Below are 9,904 nucleotides of genomic sequence, written 5' to 3'. Positions count from 1 at the left end.
CCAAAATCATGTTTTCTCTGACAGGAACTCCTCCTCAAAACAGAGGAAGCCTATAGGACTTTAACCTGGAAGCTACTCAGGGAATCTGGAATATTCCTTCCGGGGATATCTACAATTGAAACCTGGCAGTAACTTAAAACAAACCAGACAATTCTTGGGGTATGGCTGGAGCCTGAGGTCTACCGATGGGTCATTTTATATCCTGAGGTTTGAACAAGATGATTTTAACCCCTTAAAATGAGGGAAACAAAATAAAACAGAATAAATTGGAAGAGAACACAGATGAGTGGTTTGAAGGGCCTACTTGCTGTGTTTCCTTTGGTCTTCAGGTCTCCTCGCTGCTGGGGATCCAGGCGCAGCTCTAGACCAAGAAATGGGAGGATGTTAGAGTGACTGCTGATTTCGCTATCACCTGCAGTTAGTAAACATTCTCCTCAGCGTATGCAAAATGTAACAAAATCAACGCAGATGACAAACACTAGGTAACACATACACTACCTCCCAAATACCTACCCACAAGCTCAACAATTTTAAACTGTTAGGATCATTGGCTCTGATCACCATGACTTGAGGTCACAACCAAACCGTCAAGCGCTAAACAGAGAGAATGTTTCCACTCTTAATCCACTGTGTGGAGAAGAACAGAGCTTACCCATTGGGGCGCTGCATCAGAAGAGACACACACACACCAGATGTGCGTTTGAATGGAGCGATCAAACTACCATTCCCACAGCTCCTCTGTTCACAGGCACTGCAGTCTGTGGCCTCATGTCCTTTGGGGGACGCAGTGGGAAGGTAACCCACATGCCAGTGACACCATCAAGAAACAGACACTGTGGCACTTTGCCCTGATTTCTCGGGGCCTTTTCTCCTTCCCCTTTGGGTTATGTGTAGACTTCCCCACTGTCCGCCTGACTACTCTCGTGCAGCCCAAAACCATAGCTTAAGTCATCAGCTAGGCCTTTCTTGGTGTAACTATTGAAAGGTGAGCCTTACCGGTTCAATCTGTAGAGAGATTTCTTCAAAATCTGGACCTAGAAGAATAAATCAACAAAATTTGCCTGAGTACGTTTGGCTTCTTCCTTCTTGGGGGAAGCCCTTAAGAAATATCAGCCCCTTGGCCAGGCGCCCGCCCGTAATCCCAGCACTTGGTGAGGCCTAGGTGGGCGGATCACCTGAGGTCAGGAGTTCGAGACCAGCCTGGCCAACATGGTGAAACCCCGTCTCTACTAAAAATATTTTAAAGATTAGCTGGGCGTGGTGGTGGGTGCCTGTAATCCCAGCTACTCTGGAGGCTGAGGCAAGAGAATTGCTAGAACCCAGGAGACAGAGGTTGCAGTGAACCAACATGGTGCCACGGAACTCCAGCCTGGGAGACAGAGTGAGACTCCGTCCCCCCCAAAAAAAAGAAGTATCAGACCATTTACCCAACAACTCCTTGTGACCCTCCTTCAGGAACACAGGGCAAATCCCCCCGGCTCCACACACTAGAGCGCAGGACAGACCCACAGAGAACAAGACCCCAGAGAAGCCACCATCATACAAACTCCGGGCGGGGTTTCCACCATCAAATGCTCGAACCTGCAGTGGGCGGGGGAGGGTGCTGGGTCCTGAGCTCCAGATTTTCGTGGAGGTGGGAGGTGGGCATTAAGCTTTGAGGAGACGTGTAGGCCCAAATTACATCTCTGCAAACACACACAATGAAGCTTACACCAGGTCGGGTGAGATGGTTTAGAAATGACAGAAAGCCCAGGAAGAGGCTGAAAATATGGGCTTCTCTGTAAACTGTGAGGACGGTAAATGCCAGCAACACCCCAGGAAGTGTTTCTAGCCGCATTTCTTCAATTAACAGGGCAAAGTTAGAGCAGCAACAACCAGACAAGGGCCAGGCACTTCCCCTGGGACAACTGATGTAAACCTGGAAATCAGCCACCCTCGGTGTCACCATTTCATGATGAATCAAATATAGAGAAGTTCATTGACAGGTTCGGCATCAGAAAGCTAATAAATAAAGCCAGAGTCCCAGGCATATACTGAATGCTCGCTGACTGAAAATCAACCTCACTGGATAAGCACAAAGAAACTCACTTTCCACATCCCTTAAGTATCCTCTCTGGTGGGTATTTGCTCTGTAAATTACATACGACAGAAGAAAAAGAAGGAAATGAAAACTCAGGAAAGTAAACACACTTCTAAACTCATGAATAGTAAAATATGGAAATATCCCTGAGAATCTATGAGAATATCCAAAGAAACTGCAAGATAGGAGGGTAAAAAGGCCATTTGGCAAAGCCTACAAAGTGAGTCCAAAATACGGTTCACAAGGAAACTTACCTTCCAATGCATCCAAGATAGAAGAATAGCAAAAGAAGCTCCTGATTCCTACTGAAGTGAGAACAATATCAGCACAAACAGAAGGAAATCAGGCCAAAAAAAAAAGTTACGGGCCAATTTCTAAACCGCCGTGAGATCTAAAACAAATGAGAAAGTCCTGCCCCAATCAAACCAGAGCAAACACTGTGCATTTCAAACGCTGAGGGAAGTGGGCGGGGGTGAACCTGTTCTGTGCAGGACCCTTCTAACATATGGGAGAGTCTTTGACCCCTTCTCAGAATTATGCCATAAACTGCAAAAAACACAACTCATAGAATTTCAAAGGAGACCAATTACTTAGAAACGCAGCTACCAGGATACTTTAATTTTTTCTGACATATTAATAAGCATGTTGCTGTGGTAGTTTTAAAAAATGGCTGAACATTTCTTGCCACTCCTCCCTTTGAGGCAGAATCCATGGCCTGTCTCCCCGATCCTGGGTGGATTTGCTGTCCTACCTCACAAAAGACCCCTCAGCATCCGCCCTAGAGCCCTGTGCCACCTCCGAATTCTGACAACCCTGAGGCTGCCAGGCTGTAAGGAAGTCGAGGCCATATGGAGACACTACATGCAGGCACTCAGTCCCAGCTGAGCCCTCTTCCTACATCCCAAGCCAGGTATCAGCTGTGAGGGAAAAGCCTCCAAATGGTTCCAGACCCCAGCTATTGAGTCTTCCATGCTGAGGCCAGACATCACCGAACAGAGACAAGGGGGCTACCCTTGTGCCCTGTCTGAAATCCTGACCATAAGCATGAGAATCCACAAACATAATAAAATGATTGAGCCACTAAATTCTGGTGTAATTTCTGACATAGTAATAGTGCCTGTAACAGTCACCTTAACACATTAAGTAACAATAGCAAATAGCAAGTCATCACTGGCAACTGTTCCTTGGAACTGTCTTCGGAAGCAGTGACAACCATGAAAGCTATTTGGAGATGCTGTCAGATGACATAAAAACTGCTGTAGTCTCACTGCTAACAATGCCCCATACACGAGGGGTCTACAGTCTATATTCAAGATGGAAGGAAACACTACATTTTGGTTAGAGGAATGTGATTTATATATATATAAATCGGCCAGGTGCGGTGGCTCACACCTGTAATCCTAGCACTTTGGGAGGCCGAGGCGGGCAGATCACCTGAGGTCGGGAGTTTGAGACCAGCTTGGCCAACATGAAGAAACCTCATCTCTACTAAAAATACAAAATTAGCCGGGCGTGGTGGCGCATGCCTATAACCCCAGCTACTCAGGAGGCTGAGGCAGGAGAATCACTTGAACTGGGGAGGCGGAGGTTGCAGTGAGCCGAGATTGCACCATTGCCTTCCAGTCTGGGCAACAAGAGCGAAACTCCGTCTCAAAATAAATAAATAAATAAATAAATAATCAAAATCAGTATTATAGTTCAAAAAGGAAATCCCAAAACTTCCTTAACTGGTTGTTTCTTTCACAAAAGTTACTCTACATACGTGCCCCAAAAATAAGATTTCAAAGACACTGGGGAAAATACTACTACTAAGATATCAAAACCAGGAACTTACTTCCTTTGAAACAATTCCAAACTAACTCGCTGTGACTTTCACAGAAATTTCCCACAAGAAATATGATTTTATAAGGCCGGGCGCGGTGGCTCAAGCCTGTAATCCCAGCACTTTGGGAGGCCGAGACGGGCGGATCACGAGGTCAGGAGATCGAGACCATCCTGGCTAATGCGGTTAAACCCCGTCTCTACTAAAAAATACAAAAAAAACTAGCTGGGCGACGTGGCGGGCGTCTGTAGTCCCAGCCACTCGGGAGGCTGAGGCAGGAGAATGGCGTAAACCCTGGAGGCGGAGCTTGCAGTGAGCTGAGATCCGGCCACTGCACTCCAGCCTGAGCAGCAGAGCGAGACTCCGTCTCAAAAAAAAAAAAAAAAAAAGAAATATGATTTTATAAAGCCTGACAAGTTGCTGCTGTTAGGACAACCACCAAAACTAAAAATTGGTTTAATTAGCAACAACAACAAAATGCCATTTTAACTGGCTGTCCTTATCAGAGACAGTCCACTAAAGAATACAAACAGCAAAAAGTAAGATTTGTTAAAGGTTGGGGTGCTTTATTATAAACATAATATAAACCAGGCATGTATTTTATTTAATAAACCTCAACCTGCCCGTCACTCCCTCCCCTCGAGGCGTTCTGCAACAAAACACCTGCCTAGAAATAAAAGGGCGTTTTACCCCAGTGAGCTGAAAAAGCCCCGTTTTTACCTTTAATCTCAAGACAGTACGGGTCAGAGGTCAGGAAACTACATCAGCGCCAGTGCGCGCGCCCACGAGTCCGGTGGACTATGAGGAAGGGCCGGGACGCAGCCAGAGTCCCAGTTCCCGCCGTGGCGATAGCCCATTTCCCAGCCGCGGACGCTGAAGGCGAGGACTTCAGGCCACTAACCCTCCAGGGTCCCTTGTCCGGCGGGCGCGTGGCCGAACAACCCAACACTGCGGAAATCACACTGCCCACTGTGCACCTGGACTCCAACCTGCAGACCCAGCATCCACCGGGCTTCCGGAAAAGGGAGGGCGGGCTTCCGTAAACGGTGACCAATTGGAAACGCGATCAGATGTTACTAGGCGGACAGTCCGCTTCCAGGCAACACAGTAGGAAAAGAAGCTCTCAGTCAGCCTCAATTAGACGGAGATTTCAGCCAATGGGTGTGCAAGTTCCCTCCACATTAGCCAATAAGAAGCGCTTGGGGCCGACCTGCCTACAACCACAGCAAAAGCTTTCGTGCTCATTTCTGCGCTGGAACGCCTACCCGCCGCGCCAAACCAGAACTTTGCAATCACCCTTGATGCTGTTTCCTGCATTTTCTTGGAGATTTGCACCAGGTGGTGGAGACCCTCCCACCTGGCCCATGCCCGCCGCCCGGTGAACACCAAGACCCAACCTTGTGCACCACCAGTCTTGTTATCAACAAACAGGCTAGTAAATTATAAAAAATAAACTAAAGGAAATGTAGCCGGGCGTGGTGGCGTGTGCCTGTAATCCCAGCTACTCCGGAGGCTGATGCAGGAGAATCGCTTGAACCCAGGAGGTGGAGGTTGCAGTGAGCCGAGATCGCACCACTGCCCTCCAGCCTGGGCGGCAACAGCGAAACTCTGTCTGAAAACAATAAAATAAAAGAAAGGAAATGGGGCCAGGCGCGGTGGCTCACGCGTGTAGTTCCAGCACTATTGGGAGGCTGAGGCGGGCGGATCACTTGAGGTTAGGAGTTCGAGACTAGTCCGGCCGCCAACATGATGAAACCCCCGTCTATACTAAAAATACTAAAATTAGCCAGGCGTGGTGGCGGGCGCCTGTAATCCCAGCTACTCAGGAGGAAGAGGCACAAGAATCGCTTGCACCGGGAGGCGGAGGTTGCAGTGAGCCGAGATCGCGCCTCTGCGCTCCAGCCTGGGCGACAGAGTGAGACTCCGTCTTAAAATAAAATAAAATAAAATAAATAAAATAGGCCGTGCGCAGTGGCTCACGCCTGTAATCCCAATACTTAGGGAGACCGAGGTGGGTGGATTGCCTGAGCTCAGGAGTTCGAGACCATCCTGGACAACATGGTGAAACCCGGTCTCTACTAAAACTACAAAAGTCAGCCGGGCGTGGTGGCGCATGCCTGTAATCCTAACTACTTGGGAGGCTGAGGCAGGAGAATCGTTTGAACCCGGGAGGCCGAGGTTGCAGTTAGCCAAGACCGCGACATTGCTCTCCAGCCTGGGCGAGAGGATCGAAACTCCATCTCAAATAAATAAATAAATTAAATGGAAATGGACAAAGGAAACATTAATGCATGAAATCAAACAAATGCTTTCGCTGATGGGCTCCGTCTTTGCAAAACTGAACCTAGGACAATGTGCAGGTTTCTAACTAGCAACACCGGAGGACAGAGCTGGGAGGGAGCATGAACTTGATTTTCTGTAATTTAATTGACTAGTCAGTAAAGTCAGTGTTTGCAGGTATTTTCAGTGTTCTATAGTGGGCTTTAGTTCCGGTCGCAGTGTAGCAGGCCAGGTTTCCTTTAGCAACCAGAACAGTTTCCACTAACCCTTGACTGTAATTTTGATGAATGCATAAGTTAAACGTCAAAGAAATGGAGAAACTGGTGCCTGAGTATCAAGGATAGAATGCGAAAACAAACCCGTTAAGACCCTGCCTGGGTCTTCTCAGACCCTAAAGTCTGATCGAATAATAGCATTTTTTTTTTTTTTTTTGAGACGGAGTCTTGCTCTGTCGCCCAGGCTGGAGTGCAGTGGCACGATCTCGGCTCACTGCAAGCTCCACCTCCCGGGTTCACGCCATTCTCCTGCCTCAGCCGTCCGAGTAGCTGGGACTACAGGCGACCGCCACCACGCCCTGCTAAATTATTTTTTATTTTTATTTATTTATTTTTTAAGTTTTTTTATTTTTTATTTTTTTTTGAGACGGAGTGTCGCTCTGTCGCCCAGGCTGGAGTGCAGTGGCCGGATCTCAGCTCACTACAAGCTCCGCCTCCCGGGTTTACGCCATTCTCCTACCTCAGCCTCCCGAGTAGCTGGGACTACAGGCGCCCGCCACCTCGCCCAGCTAGTTTTTTTGTATTTTTTAGTAGAGACGGGGTTTCACCGCGTTAGCAAGGATGGTCTCGATCTCCTGACCTCGTGATCCGCCCATCTTGGCCTCCCAAAGTGCTGGGATTACAGGCTTGAGCCACCACGCCCGGCCTTTTTTAATATTTAAACATATTAAAATAATACATGTTCATAATGAAAATGAAACATTAGAAATAAATATACAGGAAAGGCAGTATTTCCCCTCCAGTTCCACTCTTGAAATAACCAGTTAACAAGATGACGAACATCTTTCCATGATGTTCTCCAAGATTCATATAAATATTTGCAAGCATACAACTGCATATACAGGCCAGGCGCGGCGGCTCACACCTGTAATCCCAGGATTTTGGGAGACTGAAACGGGTGGATCATTTGAGGTCAGGAGTTCAAGACTAGCCTGGCCCACATAGTGAAATCCCATCGCTACAAAAAATACAAAAATTATTTGGGTGTGGTGGCAGGCGCCTTAATCCCAGCTACTTGGGAGGCAGAGGCACGAGAATCGCTTGAACCCGGGAGGCGAAGGTGCAGTGAGCCGATATCACATTACTGCACTCCCACCTAGGTGGCAGAGTGAGATTCCATCTCAATAAATAAGTAAATAAATAAAATAAAGAAAGAGGAAAAAAAAGAGAGAAAGAAAGGAAGGAGAGAGGGAGGGAGGGGCCGGGCGCGGTGGCTCAAGCCTGTAATCCCAGCACTTTGGGAGGCTGAGACGGGCGGATCACGAGGTCAGGAGTTCGAGACCATCCTGGCTAACACGGTGAAACCCCGTCTCTACTAAAAAATACAAAAGCTAGCCGGGCGAGGTGGCTGGCGCCTGTAGTCCCAGCTACTCGGGAGGCTGAGGCAGGAGAATGGCGTAAACCCGGGAGGCGGAGCTTGCAGTGAGCTGAGATCCGGCCACTGCACTCCAGCCCGGGCGACAGAGCAAGACTCCGTCTCAAAAAAGGAAAGAAAGAAAAGAAAGGAAAAGGAAGGAAAAGAAAGGAAAAGAAAAGAAAGTCCTGTGCTCAGGTTGCTAAAATCTATGGTAAGAACAAATCCTCTAGAGGTGAAAGTGTAAGAAGGAAAAAGAAATTTGTTAGTCTTGTTTGTTGCACCCCAAGCTCTAAAAAGTACAGCCATGTGTGTGATAAGTGCTTAGTTAAGATGAAAAAGGCATTAAATTCGTGTATGGAAATCATAAACAGAAATGCATTCTCATTGACAGCAATTGGGTCAATGAAGTGACTGGGAGCTCCTGAAGTGCTGGGCGCAGGGATTACAGGAGTTAGCCACCGCGCCCAGCCTCATTAATATTATTTTTATTGATACTATTGTAAATTGATTTCCTTAATTTTGATTCTGTGTTGATTGCATACCTACATAAATACATTTTTTTTTTTACCATGATCACTAATTCTATATTGGTGAACAAATGTATTCACCCTAATACAGTGTACCGTGTGTGTGTGTGTGTGTGTGTGTGTGTGTGTGTGTGTGTTCTTGGTATTTTCTTTTTTTTTTTTTTTTTTGAGACGGGTTCTCATTCTGTTGCCCAGGCTGCAGCGCGGTGGTACAATCTCAGCTCACTGCAACTTCCACCTCCTGGGCTCAAGTGCTCAGCCTCCTGGGTAGCTGGGACCACAGGTGCATGCCACCATGCCCAGCTAATTTTTGTATTTTTGGTAGAGACAAGGTTTTTGCCATGTTGCTCAGGCTGGTCTCAAATTCCTGGCCTCAAGTGATCCACCCATCTCGGCCTCCCAAAGTGCTAGGATTACAGGTGTGAGCCACCATGCCCAGCCATTTTTTTTTTTTTTTCCTAAGATGGTCTCAATCCATTGCCCAGGCTGGAGCACAGTGGTACAAACACAGCTCACTGCAGCCCAGACCACTCAGGTTCAAGCCATCCTCCCACCTCCTGAGTAGGTGGGACCACAGACTCATGCCACCACTCCCAGCTATTTTTTTTTTTTTTCCTTTTAGGTAGAGACTGGGCCTCACTATGTTGCCCAGGCTGGTCTTGAATTCCTAGGCTCAAATCGTTCTACCTCACTTTCCAAATTGCTAAGATTAAAGGCATGAGCCACTGCACTCAGCCCTGGGTATTTTCTATAGTCAAGATCCTGTCATTGCCTAACAGAGGTACTGTTTGTTCTTCCGTTCCAGTCTGCGTGCCTTTTATTTCATTTTCTTGCTTAAATGATTGGGGAACAGCCTCCACTACAAAGCTAAATAGAGATGTAAAGAGTGGACATCTTGTTTCTCATCTTTGGAGAAAAGCTTTAAGCCAGGCAGGGTGCGGTGGCTCATGCCTATAATCCCAGAACCTTGGGAGGCCAAGGAGGGTGGATCATGAGGTCAGCAGTTCAAGACCAGCCTGACCAAGGTGGTGAAACCCCATCTCTAGTAAAAATACAAAAAACTTAGCTGGGCATGGTGGTGGGTGGCTGTAATCCCAGTGACTTGGGAGGCTGAGGCAGGAGAATGGCAGGAACCTGGGAGGCAGAGCTTGCAGTGAGCCAAGATTGCGCCACTGCACTCCAGCCTGGGAAATAAGAGCAAAACTCTGTCTCAAAAAAATAAAATAAATAAAATAAATTTAAAAATAAAGGCTTTGGCCGGGCACGGTGGCTCAAGCCTGTAATCCCAGCACTTGGAGGCCGAGATGGGCGGATCATGAGGTCAGGAGATGGAGACCATCTTGGCTAACACGGTGAAACCCCGTCACTACTAAAAAATACAAAAAACTAGCCGGGCGTGGTGGCGGGCGCCTGTAGTCCCAGCTACTCAGGAGGCTGAGGCAGGAGAATGGCATGAACCCGGGAGGCGGAGCTTGCAGTGAGCTGAGATCCGGCCACTGCACTCCAGCCTGGGCGACAGAGCAAGACTCCGTCTCAAAAATAAATAAATAAATAAATAAAAAA

At 47.6% G+C, this 9,904-nt stretch overlaps 1 long non-coding RNA gene across 1 annotated transcript in view; it reads right to left on the bottom strand.

Moving 5' to 3' along the window:
- The window catches only part of LOC108513055 (uncharacterized), a 39,052-nt gene that overhangs the window by 22,312 nt on the left and 6,836 nt on the right, over positions 1 to 9,904 (bottom strand). Inside the window, exons 2-3 of the long non-coding RNA XR_001880778.1 lie at positions 997 to 1,034; positions 305 to 361 (exon numbers count right to left, since the gene is read on the bottom strand). This is a non-coding gene — a long non-coding RNA (uncharacterized LOC108513055). The remainder of the gene's footprint in view (positions 1 to 304; positions 362 to 996; positions 1,035 to 9,904) is intronic.

This window comes from Rhinopithecus bieti, unplaced genomic scaffold (genome assembly GCF_001698545.2).
Source record: "Rhinopithecus bieti isolate Rb0 unplaced genomic scaffold, ASM169854v2 scaffold_32059, whole genome shotgun sequence".
Classification (NCBI taxonomy): domain Eukaryota; kingdom Metazoa; phylum Chordata; class Mammalia; order Primates; family Cercopithecidae; genus Rhinopithecus; species Rhinopithecus bieti.
The sequence above is the reverse complement of the archived record's forward strand: the minus strand, read 5'-3'. Positions and strand labels throughout refer to the sequence as shown.